We start from the raw sequence: 13,649 nt of genomic DNA, 5'->3' as shown, positions 1-13,649 counted from the left end.
TGGGTATTTTATGAGTTTATTTTAAATAATTTGTACACTTTTTAGGAAAGAAGTATACGTGAAACGTGAAACATGTTAATACCACACAAGACTATTATTGTAAATCATAGTGTAAAAATTGAGAATTAATTATATTAGGTACATACAGGTGCATAAAATATTATAGAACTTTTCCAAATTCTTATTTTGTCAACATGTCTTTAATTTTCATCTACTACTAATGTAACATTATATATTTTCTAATATGAATTTCGTTTTATTTCATTCAATAATTTACAATTTAACTCAGGGGTAGTCAACATGTTCCCTACTGCCCACTAGTGGGTGTTCCAGCTTTCATGGTAGGCGGTAGGGCCAGATATCCACTGTTTAGTTTCGCAGCATCAGCCTCAAGGATCTCGTTAATAATTTAATTAATTAAATGTAATTTCATCAGACTTCATGCTTCTATGTATGCAAAGTATAAATAAAAAGATATATTTAACTACAGTAAGTTATTTTATAAAGATTCATTCTGCAAATTTAACGAAAGTCTGGTAAGTTTGGTCAAGTATCTGGGTAAGTAATTATTATTACATGCTTTAACTTGCTGTAACTCTGCTTTATAAATTTTCTAAAGTATTGTTACTTCCCTACTTTATAAATCATCATTACTTTGGAACCGGTGGGCGGTTAGAAAATTCTACTACTAACAGAGATACAAAAGTAGGCGATAGGTATAAAAAGGTTGACTACCCATGATTTAACTGGACTTTACATACCAGAACTTGAAACGTTTTTTTTATTAATTCTAAAATTTTATAATAACTTATGGTATTATTGTATTCAATTAATTCAGATAATACGAAGTAGGTATAGTGTTTGTTTCGTGTTTTATAACAAGTTTAACCTTTACGATCAGCTGCATCTAGTTATTAAAATAAAGTAATATAAATGTGCTGCAATATTTTTTTTAAATAAAAACCTCACATTGTCAAAAATATTCACTTCTGTTCACTCTCTGCCGAACCGAGTTTCTTTTGTTTCCATGTCGGATTGAGGCTTACTAATTATATAGCACTCATCTACAGGAATCGACATACAATACACAAAGATAATGTCACACGCCGTAAAATTTATAATTTCCGACACACAACATGCACGCGAATATAGTCTTATTTCGATTACTGGAAATAGGTAGTAGACAGGCGTCTTAATGGTTCGGGAGGGAACCGCTGAAAGACGTCATCCGTTTACATCTGGACTGAAGAGATCACAGAGCGCCCACCGAATCTCATGCCAAGTGTTGTATTTTGTGTTTTTTATATGAATATATACATAATAAATATAATTAGGTATACACACCCCAGCTATGTGAAACCGGTAGCATGCGGGCGCTAGGCAAGGAAAATAAATTATTAATTTCAAGATGGCAAATTTTATAAAAAAAAAAATGAATGTGGTGTGGCTGTTGTCAGTTTCTTATTAAGTTATGTGTGCATATAATTGATAATTTTTCTTTAAAACAATGGCAAACTGTTTTTATAGCTTGAAAAAGATTTGTCGGAAAATTTTAGTGGACATGGATAATTTGTACCCAAGCATTGTGAAATATTTATAATTCTGTATAATAATTACCTACCTCTGATAGTTGACGTGACAGGTCATTAATATATTTTCCTATTATACTTAATGACTGCTGACAGGATAATGACTTTTTAATTACCACAATTAAAAAGAATGCTAATTATATCGAATGGTCACCTAATCGTTACGCACTGATCGCGTCTTTAGCGTCCAATGTATTAAAATATATAACATGAGAAAATACACGCCCACGATGACCGAGCAGTTTATAATGTCATGGGTCCCAGGTTCGAGTTCTGGGTCTGGCAAATACACATAATATTTTTCAGTGTGTGTTTGAAGTCAGAGTATGGACCTAATATGTTGAGCAAGTGGCTAACATCTATTTCTCGTAAAAGCAATAATCTGTTAATACAACCTCCGCTCTGTAGAGACCCATAATAATGATCTTAGTAGGATCGGACGAGGTCAAAAAAATAATAATATGAAGTATTGAAGATACATAATTTTGAAAACACTTATTATAACCGATAGAAAAAATCTTTTTGAAGAAAGTAGGACACCCCGCAGGAATCGAACCTGCATCTCTCGGGTGTCACGCCCACGCCCATAGACCAAAAAACCACACCAAAAATAGTTAATTAAAAATTATTATTAAGTTCGAGTAAGTTACAACTAAAAATCTTGGAGTGATCCGTGACGTCAGTTAGTAATTAAAGAAATACCTACTTTGATTTAAAATACAAAAGCCGATCGCCAATGTTACTCAATCTGGAAAGCGCTTCAAGCGAGTATTAAGAGCCATCAGTTCAAATTTTTCGCAATTAAGTATGTCGCCTTTAACATAGTGGTCTATGTATGTGGGCGCGAAACCCGAGAGATGCAGGTTTTGGCTATAATATATTTTCTCAGAAGTGTTTTCAAAATTATGTAGATACTTATGTCGAATATACATAATTTTAAAACACCTCTAAATGAAGAATGTTGCATTCTTAAATCTTATGAATTATTCGTTAGATAAACAAAATAGTTACTTAATTAAAAATATGAAATATGTTTCCCTTGCTAATGATGCAATGTATGATAAAATTTTCATTCAGTTTTTGATCGAGCGTGGATCTACAAATGCCATATTTGACAAGCATCCGTAATATTCCACTTTTATGCAATATTGAACCCAAATTTGAAAATATCGTCTATGCCGATTTTATTTTTCATTACAGAGTCCTACACTATATTTTCTCAAATAGGTAGCAGTACTGGGTGTCTATAATAACAATATTAACGCTTGCATGCTGGTTTTCTGCGGTCTGTGTGCACCGACTCTAATATGTTGATTTATTCCGGGTGCTAATTTTTTTCTCCTTTTATATGTAATCGATTTTATAGATAAAACTTTTTTCAAACTAAATGTGTATATTATAAATGAGTTTGAGATGCTCATAGTAAAAAAGATTGGTGACAACTTGTATAGTTTGTGTACTATGTATATATTTATCAACATGCGGATCGTCTCAAAAACTCGTCGTAAATTGTGGAAGTCAAGATGTCGATATTCGAAATTCGAACATCAAAAAGACACATTTTTCGAAAAAAAAAATATGCGAGATGTTATTTATTTACATTTCGTTATTGTGTAAACTGTGGTGTTCAATTTCTAATATTGATAATCGATACTCATGTTCCAGAGCTATTTTGATTTGGTTAGCAATTGTATGCCTTATTTATATATTATTCAAAGCTTTAAATACAAAAACTAAAGTTTGGAATTTGAGAAATCTTGTCTCCTATATGCTGTTCATTAGGATGAAAAAGATGAAACCATAATGGATTTTACATTCATCATGCAATTATACCCCGTTTACAGGTGCATGAATTTACTGTTGACAATAAATATTATCGCGGCAATAACAAGGAAATGTATGGGTAAACATGTATTATTCTGCAGTTGGCAAGATTGCATGGTTGAATCAAAAAACTTTGGAAGCTTCTGAATTTTCATGCGACAGTAAGATTTTTTCGATCTGCGCCTGCGCAGTAGAACGATAGTGGCAAAAAAAGAACTACGATCGAATTTTCAGGTTGACCGATTTTCACTACCTGTCAAATAGTACGAAATTGTACCATATAATGACAACATCGCGTCTCGCTCACTCTTAAATAATGAATTGGAGAGACAGTCAGCAGTTTTACGTGTACACAGTTATTGTCACGATAGTTTAAAATAATCACAATTGCTGCCAGTAAAGCCATGCCCGTGTACAGGCGCTATTATTATTACTATCTAAAGGAAAATACTATTTTGATTTAACATGAAGCATGTATAAATTTAAATACGTTGTCATGTTATTAACCCTTGAATGCATGAATTTTTGTTTTTATTTATACGTAATACATTTTTGTCATTCCAATGTGTATTCAATGGAAAAAAATAATTAAAAAATAATAAAACATTCCAAACAGAATTTTAATTCAAAAAACGACTTTCATATAATAAAATGATACATTGTGAATTGCAGGTCTTAAAAATACATTTCGTGAAAATATACATGTCTAATAATATGAAAGTGGGTACCGTACCGTTATGACAATGGAAATATTTTCTTTCTTTGTTGAAATTAGTATTATATTAACGAAAATAATTACAAGATAAAAAGAATTTTTTATATAATAATATAACGTTCTTAAATTTTCTGTTGAATTATTATGCTCAATATGCTCAAACTTGTACTTGATATGAAGTAAATAAAAAACTAACAAACAAACAAATATAGAATACCTACTGAAATGTCATTTTGATTTCCATAGTAACGCACGTATATATTAATAATTTAGTTGCTAGGACCCCCTTAGCAACCAATAATAGTGTTTTACTTTTTACGAATTTTTCTCGAAATAAGTTTCCATACAAAACAGAATTAACTGAAAATGAATTCAATTCTACTTAAAGATGGCTAAAAGTATTAAAAGAATGCATTAACATCGTGTTCTGATATATTCTTAAAGTTTAAAATGTCTAGCTAGTCGGGAAGTTAGTTAAAAATCGATTGCAAGATTTGTATTGGACAAACAACCACCGGACAAATAAGAATACGAGCTAATAAAAACGTTGTAATAACAATGGTTTATTCAGACAAAAATGTGTAAAATCCAAATTTCACACATGTCATATAGAAACTAACATAATTCGGTTTCAGTACCATCTATGTCAGTTTTTAAAATTTATTATAAAAAAATATCATTAGTCATGGAGTAATAGAACTTGCTTCTGAAAAAATAGTCAAATATATTAAATATAATAAAATTTAATATGTAATATTACTACAGCTACAATTCAGGGGTGCTCAACCCAAATCGCCAAACAAAATATTACTGGGCCACACATATAAAAAAAAACAAAGAACTTAATCAAAATATTTTATTACCTTATAATTAATGTGAAACTTGTTTACGTATATTGTTTGATGACTTTTTCATATTAACTGGGAATTTAGCCGACGCGCATCGCAGTTAATTAGTCGTGTTTTCATCGAGCAACCTGTTGCGACACTTCGTTTTTACTACATTTAATTTTGAAAATAACGATTCACAGGAATATATAGTCTTAAATGCTGCTGTAATGCTAATCCGTATCTGTATTTATGATGACTAGATTTATTAGCGATACCTGTTACTACTGCTGAGTCATCAATACATTTTAATTAAAAATAGACGATCATTGAGCGTGTATTTGATCCAAAGTGGACTGCAAATTTTGAGGATTGCTACTTTAGGAAACTCGGATGACAGCCGATAAGAAATTCCATACTTACCATGATCGCCAGAGGAAATCTGGCGCTCCACTTACGAACCACGTGGGATGGCGAGTTGTATTTTTAAAAACACTTAACTAGTAAATAAATAATAAATAATTATTGGTAGATACTTATTCAAAGTAAAAAATGGCATTAAAAACATGTTATGATACCAATCTATGACCGTCATGAATGTAGTCACTTACAGGGGTTCCCAACCCAAATCGCCAAACAAAATATTACTGAGCTTACGTGGGCCACACATATAAAAAAAAAAACAAAGAACTTATTCAAAATATTTGATGACCTTATAATAATTAATAAGACACTTATTTTTGTATATTGTTTGATATCTTTTTCATATTGACTGGTAATTTAGCCGACGCACATTGCAGTTGATTGGTCGTGTTTTCATCGAGCAACATGCTGCGAAACTTCGTTTTTACTACATTTAATTTCGAAAATAACGATTCGCATGAATATATAGTCCCAAATGCTGCTGTAATGCATATTTCTAGTGGTTTTAATTTTGGAAATTTATCTTCGAGGATATTATATTTCTGATAAAACTCAAGCTTATTCCCTTCGAACATGCACTTTAACTCTATGCTTGATTGCAGTTCTATTAGCTCCATTTCTAAATTTGGAGGCGGTGTTTCTGCTTATTTTAAAAATTTCCTCATACTGTTGCATAAATGCGAATCTTGTATCAAATTCTTTAATTAATTTTGTGACTTTATTTTAATATTTAAAAAAAATCTTTCCGGCCATAAGCATAAAAACAGGTACTAGCACGCAGTATAACAAGAAAGATCTAATGTCACAAAATATATTGTAAATGTGGTAAATTTACCAGATTTAAAAAAAATATATGAATACCAAAATGAAAAATATAGAAAGCTGAAAACTTCAATTGGGCCTTGAGCCACAAAAACTCGTCATTTGGGCCGCGGGTTGGGCATGTCTGTAGCTACACGATGCACTAAAGGTTTAAAAATAATATTTCTTATATATTTTTATAATTTATTATAACTAACGAAATGGCTCACAAAAATAAGTTATTAATTAATTTACCACTATTACATTACAACGAAAAACGTGATGGATTAGCTTTATCAGTTATATTAACGGCCCACAAGCTCAGCGTAAGTCAAAATGGAGCTTTTATGGTATTTTCAGAGCATAACGCTGGACATTCCTTAAACATTGTAGATAATCTATTTATATCACTTTAAAGCCTTATTATCCTTTATATTTATTTTAAACATTTGATAATAAGGCTTCAAATTATAAAAATAGATTATCTACAATGTTTAAAAAATGTCAAGGGTTATGCTCTGAAAATACCATAAAAGCTCCATTTTGACCTACGCTGAGCATGTGGGCCCTTAATATATAATGAAAAAGCTTTTACATCAAAATTCATGTTGGTTCCTTGTTATTTTTTTCTCTGAATCATGGAGATTTACGAAGATTGATAATTTGTATTTTATTCGAATCATACGCATTGAAATACGGTGATTCATGCATATGTATACGAGTCAGTAACGCTTTTACTCACATTAATTGGCAAATTTACAAGTCGCTGCCTATTCGTAAATGAATGAATACGACATAATGATGAAGAGCAAATTTAATAGAACACTGAAAATATTAAAAATAACGAAAAAAATACATACTTTTATAATTATATAGTAGTGGCGAAGGATGGAGGTAGGCTCAGTGACGTCCCGTGGGGGTAGGCAGATTGAGCGTCGCTTGGGGGCGGCAATTACTCGAAGGGCGGCGGTCGAAGTCGAGGAGAATCATTAGGTATATATAGAAATGGCTACCTAAACTTGGTAACAACGGAAATATCTTTCCATTAAAACAACAGCTCACTGATTGGAAACAAAATGTATAGATTAACATAAAAGGTTTAACTGGACTGTATTTTTTGTTGGGTTCACGATGTTTAGTTTACTTCCGTTTAGCTTGACCAGAAAGGATACGTGCAGATTTGAGGCGTCTAATTACAAAAAGCGATAAGTCCACAATTCAATATTTTCGGGAAACCACGTTTTTATGTTTCAAGCTTCAATTATTTGTTTAAACGTGAGATTTCCTTTGTATTCTATGTCGAAATTAGAACTAAATGGCAATTTGTTTCAACCGATAAAGTCTTAAATGTAATAAATATAGGCAAAATAAAATTGGACGTAGCGCTATTTGTTCCTCACTTTTTAATTTACTCCGCATAAGGCACATATTTCCGTGGCACTGTCATGAGTTTACCAGATGTTACAGCATGGGAGACGCCCTTTTCAATATTGAACGTTCCCTTATTGGTTGACTTAAACACGCGCGAAATCAACCAAGCTTTAAATAATATGAAACACGGACTTGGCGCTTTTTGTAATAAATCAAGACTTAAAATATTTTTTTTTGTAGGGTTGTGTCGCGTTTTGGAATTTCTAGATCAATACATATTGTGTAAAATTATACAAAGAATACGTGCGTATTTTTTTCTCGATTTTGACCAAATGTGGACTTATCGCTTTTTGAAGTTATCAGGTGTATTTTTAATAATATATCTGAAATGGTGAACTCGCAATATTGTCTATCGAAGCAGAGATGGCATTTAAATTAGATTTGGATGACATAGTTACTGACTGTGCAACAAAAAGGGCCAGGAAAGTTTTTTTTTTATTTTAATGTTTGAATGTTGAGACTATTAAAATAGTGTATTTATGATTAAAAGTAAGATATTGGAGTTATGAAAGGATGATTAAAAAATGGGGCGGCATTTTGGCGTTGCCTAGAGGTGGCATTTTATCTAAGGACGTCACTGGGTAGGCTTTGTAAGATGCAACATAAATAGTGCATACTAAACATTGTCATTCAAACGTAATTGTTTTCATTGAACTATGACTACAATGTGTAAATAGTATTCGTTAGTTTTTTAAAAATGTAATCTTTAGTTTTAAGTTCTAATTGAAAAAAAAGTATAGCGCTATTTTGACTGAAAAAATATTAATATTAAAAAATATGTTGCTCTGCGATGCAACTTAATGTAATATATTATAATGATTGATATTCACGTGTAGAATATTATGTATATGTAATGAGATAAAATAGCTATTTATCTATTATGGCAAAGGTTTGCATGTTACTTGACTACTTCAAAAGGGGGTCGCAATCAGTGTTTCCTAATAATATAGTGACGATTGTTGACCACTCAATAATCCAAGTGAATTTATTTAAAAATACAAAAAAAAACACTAAAAATACTCTTCATTTAATCTCGAGGAACAGTGGGGTTCCACGGAATACCATTTGTATACACAATTATATCATTTGTGAACACAATGTGGAACATCACATTGCCCTTAACCTTAGAGATATAATAATATCCTGGTCTATATCCCGCCAAATATCCTGGTCTAGGGGCCCGCTTTAGAATTTTGGGGCCATGATCCAAACCATAGTAGATAATAGTCAGAAAATATTAATTTATCTATAAAATATTTGAAATTATACCATTAAGGTGATACATCAGTGAAACGGCAAATAATTTTCAACTATAGGCGCGACGAAATTTTGGACTCGCTCGCATTCTGAGAGAGAACGTCGAGCTGGAAATACGTCACTTTGTTTCGTGATGGCGACGGACGTATTAATTCTTAAATCGTGTAAAGATGACTAAAAACGTTACCCATTTACTTTAAAAAGAAAACATGTCAATGAATATATTATTATTGTTACTAATAGAACATACGTTAAAGTGCCCACCACCACCCGTCATATATGCACAACCGTGGATATGCACGGCCGCTTTCTATGACGCTTTAAACGTGTCTGAAAGAAGTGATTTTAAGTGCTCATTCCGTCCCGAGACGGAGCTGCACGGGACTGATGCTGCAACCATGCACCGTAGTGCTTAAAGAAGAAAGTTAAGAAAGAAAATGTTTGTTTTTGGACTGGCTCTGCTGTCCGCTGACGTTAAGCGCTTTGTGTACCCGCATACTGAGTGTCACGAATTGAAATGGATGAGTCTACGGAAGAGTCGGGACTATCCCGCTCCCCATACGACGCTGCAAATTTCTCAAATGCCGCAAAGTTGGCCTCGGTTGCTACCAGATCTCCATGACCAATTGGGCCCGTGTGAGGACGGACCCTGGCAAACAGCTCCGCTCGTTCGAATTCCATAAGCGGGCAATCCCAGAGGATGTGTTCAACATCTTGGTGGTCATGCCCGCAGGTACAACCCGGCCCATCTACTATCAAGCCAAACTCGTGGAGTCTGGCGGCGAAGTTGCCATGGCCGGTGAGGAACTGGCTAATCCAGTGCGAAGGTTAGAGTCTTCTAGTTTGGTGCCTGCAGAATACGTCTGGAAAAAAACGGTAAGTGTGCCGCCCCTTGGGGGAGGCGGTCCACCTCGCCTGCCATGCCGCAAATGCGGTCTTGTACACAATGTCACTTACAGTCTTCCTGTAAGGAACGTCCTCGGATCTCTGCGGTGGTGTCAGATGGACACCGGCGAGTATTGTGCTGATCCCCCTCAAGAGGAGGGTGATCGATCCTCTGACTTGGACGTGCAGATCGAGGGGTAGCACCCCCGCGAGTACGGCAAGCGCGTCAGTAGAAGTTGTGCGGTAGGCTTTGGTAAGCGAGATCAGCAATAAACAGAACATAAAACGGACGTATGTTGGATTTATATGACAAATTATATTTCGTTTGGCATGCGTCATTTGCACCCGCGACCCGCAATCCGCGCATCGCCTAGCCACGATCTTTTTAGACCGTGTCTCAACTGATGTACAGCCTTAAACCATACGTCATTTTAGATATTTATACATAGAAGAATATTTGTATCGATTTGGTATAGGCATGGATTAATTAATGAAAAAAAAAACTAACGAACACCACGTGTAATATTATGTATTCTTAATTCAACGAGAAAGAATAAGTATGACTGAAAAAGTGAACACTATTTACGTCAGATCGCCCATAGCAAACCTAAACTACTATGGTTTAGTAAGGCAGAATTTAATTGAATTAAAAAAAAACTAACGAACACCATCTGCAAATTGTATTCTAAGTTCAATGAAAACAACTAAGTTTAGTGTGCACTATTTATGTCAAATCTTAAAAGCCTCCCTCCACCCTTCGTCACTGTTATATAGGTATATATAATTTAGAAACACCTTAAAACATACATATTATAATAAATTATGAATAAAATATAGTTGGTGCTGGACAGGACTCGAACTTACTTCAGTTGTGTGATTATTAGTTAATTTTGTGGTAATTAGGAAAGGTGCATGTGGTTAATTGATAAAGCACATTGGATCGAATCTGATGGGTTCAGGTCCTGTCTGGCACCATATTTTATTCGAATATTCTGATGTGTTTTCAAATTATTTAAGTTCAATAAAGAATGCTACATTCTAAAATCTTGTGAGTTATTCGCTGAATAAAAAAAAAGTTTACTTGGACTTTGTAGGGATAAAATTTAATATAATATACCAATGTTCATCATTTTTGTGAAATAAAAAAGATGTTTGGTTAAAATGTTAGATACAAAACAGAAGCTTTTACGCGGCATTAAGGGGGATGTTTATACAAGCAGAAACACATAGCGGAAAAATACGAAGCTTGCAATTTGAGACATTTTTTTGATAATTTACAATTTCAACTGTATTAACTAATGAATGTATCTGAATACATTAAAAAGAAAAATATTTTTTTTAAATCAAAGATAAACTAAACAAACAATAAAAAAGTTAAAGTTTAGTTTTAAGTTTTCTATTTTTTCTCGTACATATTTTTTACTAATTCATAGTTTTAATATTTTTTATATTTATTTAAAAAAAACATCGATTTTTATAAAAATATAAGTGTGTATAACTTGAAATCCTTTTTATTTATATGAAATCTTACTTAGGTATGGTCCCAATATTTAAGCTCGATGATTATTTTTATGCAAGCGGCCTAATAAAATGTATCAATCGTCTTGAAAAAATACGATCTATTAAAAAAGATCTATATTATTGGTATTCCTGTAATGTTACTAATTGATTCCATTATTTTTTATTTCAGGACATTGGGTCAGTTTCCACTGCTGTGACCATCTACAAAGAATTGGAAGAAACAATAAATTAATCATTGAAAATAAAGAAAAGTGCTTTGTATGTCTACATTTTTAATCATAAAAATATTCCGAATGAAGTTTAATTATTTATTTCAAAACATGTTTTCAAAAATCTGTTTAAAAAAATAAATGTAGATACCTCTTTGAAGAATAGCAATTTGGTATCACGTTACATTAAAAATATACATAATTTTAAAACGATATTAGCATTTTTGTATATATTATGTAGGTACTCATTTGTTTTAGAATATAATTGATTGCAAATTAAAATGTGTAATAATATTTAAATTACGATAAAACCAATTATTTTACCACGTTTTTATTAGCTCATATTCTTGTTTGTCCAGTACAAATTTTTTCTTGTTTGTCCAATACAAATCTTGCAATCGATTTTTAACTAACTTGCCGACTAGCTAGACATTTGAAACTTTTAGAATATATCAAAACACGATGACAATGCATTCTTTTAATACTTTTAGCCATCTTTAAACAGAATTGAATTCATTTTCAGTTAATTCTATTTTGTATGGGAAGTTATTTCGGAATAAATTCGTAAAAAGTAAAACACTATTATTGGTTGCTAAGGGGGTCCTAGCAACTAAATTATTAATATATACGTGCGTTACTATCGAAATCAATATGAAATGTCAAAATGACATTTCAGTATTCTATATTTATTCAGTATTTCTATCAAGTACAAAAAAAAGTATTCATTAATACATAGAATTGTCTAGTTTATACGATTAAACAGAAAATTTAAAAACGCGATATATAAAGAGTTCTTTTTATCTTGTAATTATTTTATATCACAATGATCTACTTATCTAATCTGTTTGTTGTATAGAACTTTCCCTGAGTACACATGACGCATTATAAGTGAATTGATATTGATTCTTATAATATGACAGGTATTAAATCAATAACTCCCAATATTGATTGTAATATACCTATATTATAATATTCTATACGAAAAGTTTACAAAGTTTACTTTATACGATGTCTTATTTTTGTGATATATTGGTAAATCAAAGTTTTACATTGATTAACCGATTGGTAATGAGATCAAAAACAACAACATTTGTTGTAATAAAAGCTATTACCGATGTTTGAAATGAATGCTTTAAGTAAACATTATATTAAAAGCTTTGCTAAAATAAATATTGTGGGAAATTAAATGAACGCTAATCTGTTTACAGTACATGTTCATTAATCAAAATATTTATTTATAACGGGGTCTGAAAATACACTTTCACTTATCTGTAGTACACTATTATTAATTTCAGCCTAAAAAGAAACAATCATTTTTTTGATTTATAAATCAAAACAATAAATAAAATACGTGCTTCATTATTGAGGTCCTAAGAGAGAAAAAACTTAAAATAAATGATGCATACAACTTAATTATGATTAGTGATTTGTAATAATAATATTTTAATAATACTGAAATGGTTCGAAGAAAAAATATCAATTACAATTTTAAAAGTGATACAAAAAAAATAATGAAGTGAAGTGAAAATGTGATTGTGCAAACGGCATTTTTTGTTATTTTTTTATACGAAATAAATATAAATGGTGTCTGAAAATGTTCTCCACAAAGCTGGATCTCTCCAAGACGTCTCCACAGCAACACTAATGGGAATCCAAATACATAACTCTTTGCTGTCCCATGTTATCAGTAAGAAATATTATTAATTGATTGATATAGTAATAGGTTAAACCTGGTAGTATAAATTTATTATTGCACGAAAACTTTATACATATTTAAAAATAAATTAAAAAAATAGCCACATACCTATTGTATTTATTTAAATTAATTCTAAATTTAATTAATTAAATGAGAATTTTAGTATCTATATAGATTATTGTAACTTAAAAAGTAATTGAAATGTCTGATTGGGTATGATTGTATATTCTTTTAAGAAAATGTATATATTATGGCTAAAAGTGTTATGTACCTATGGTATTATGCATATTTAAAATTTGTATGAGTAGAGGCAATGACACAATGACATTATTAATGGACAACGCACTCAGTACAGTAGCTATCAAGTAAATTCGACGAATCGCGACATTCGCACATGTATAGGTAGACGTCACGTGACAAAATTTCACAATTTCCATTATGCGATATCACGCATCGGGAATTTATAGCAAT

General features: G+C 31.7%; 1 long non-coding RNA gene across 1 annotated transcript in view; it reads left to right on the top strand.

Annotated features, from left to right (window-relative positions):
- LOC147078109 (uncharacterized) overlaps positions 1 to 12,886 on the top strand; it is a 54,897-nt gene extending 42,011 nt beyond the window's left edge. Inside the window, exons 2-3 of the long non-coding RNA XR_015072273.1 lie at positions 11,443 to 11,531; positions 12,778 to 12,886. This is a non-coding gene — a long non-coding RNA (uncharacterized LOC147078109). The remainder of the gene's footprint in view (positions 1 to 11,442; positions 11,532 to 12,777) is intronic.
- The last annotated feature ends 763 nt before the right edge of the window (positions 12,887 to 13,649 follow it).

This window comes from Rhyacophila brunnea, unplaced genomic scaffold (assembly GCF_057557595.1).
Source record: "Rhyacophila brunnea isolate RB1 unplaced genomic scaffold, BYU_Rbru_1.0 scaffold_12, whole genome shotgun sequence".
Lineage (NCBI taxonomy): Eukaryota > Metazoa > Arthropoda > Insecta > Trichoptera > Rhyacophilidae > Rhyacophila > Rhyacophila brunnea.
This window is presented reverse-complemented; position numbering and strand designations above follow the sequence as displayed.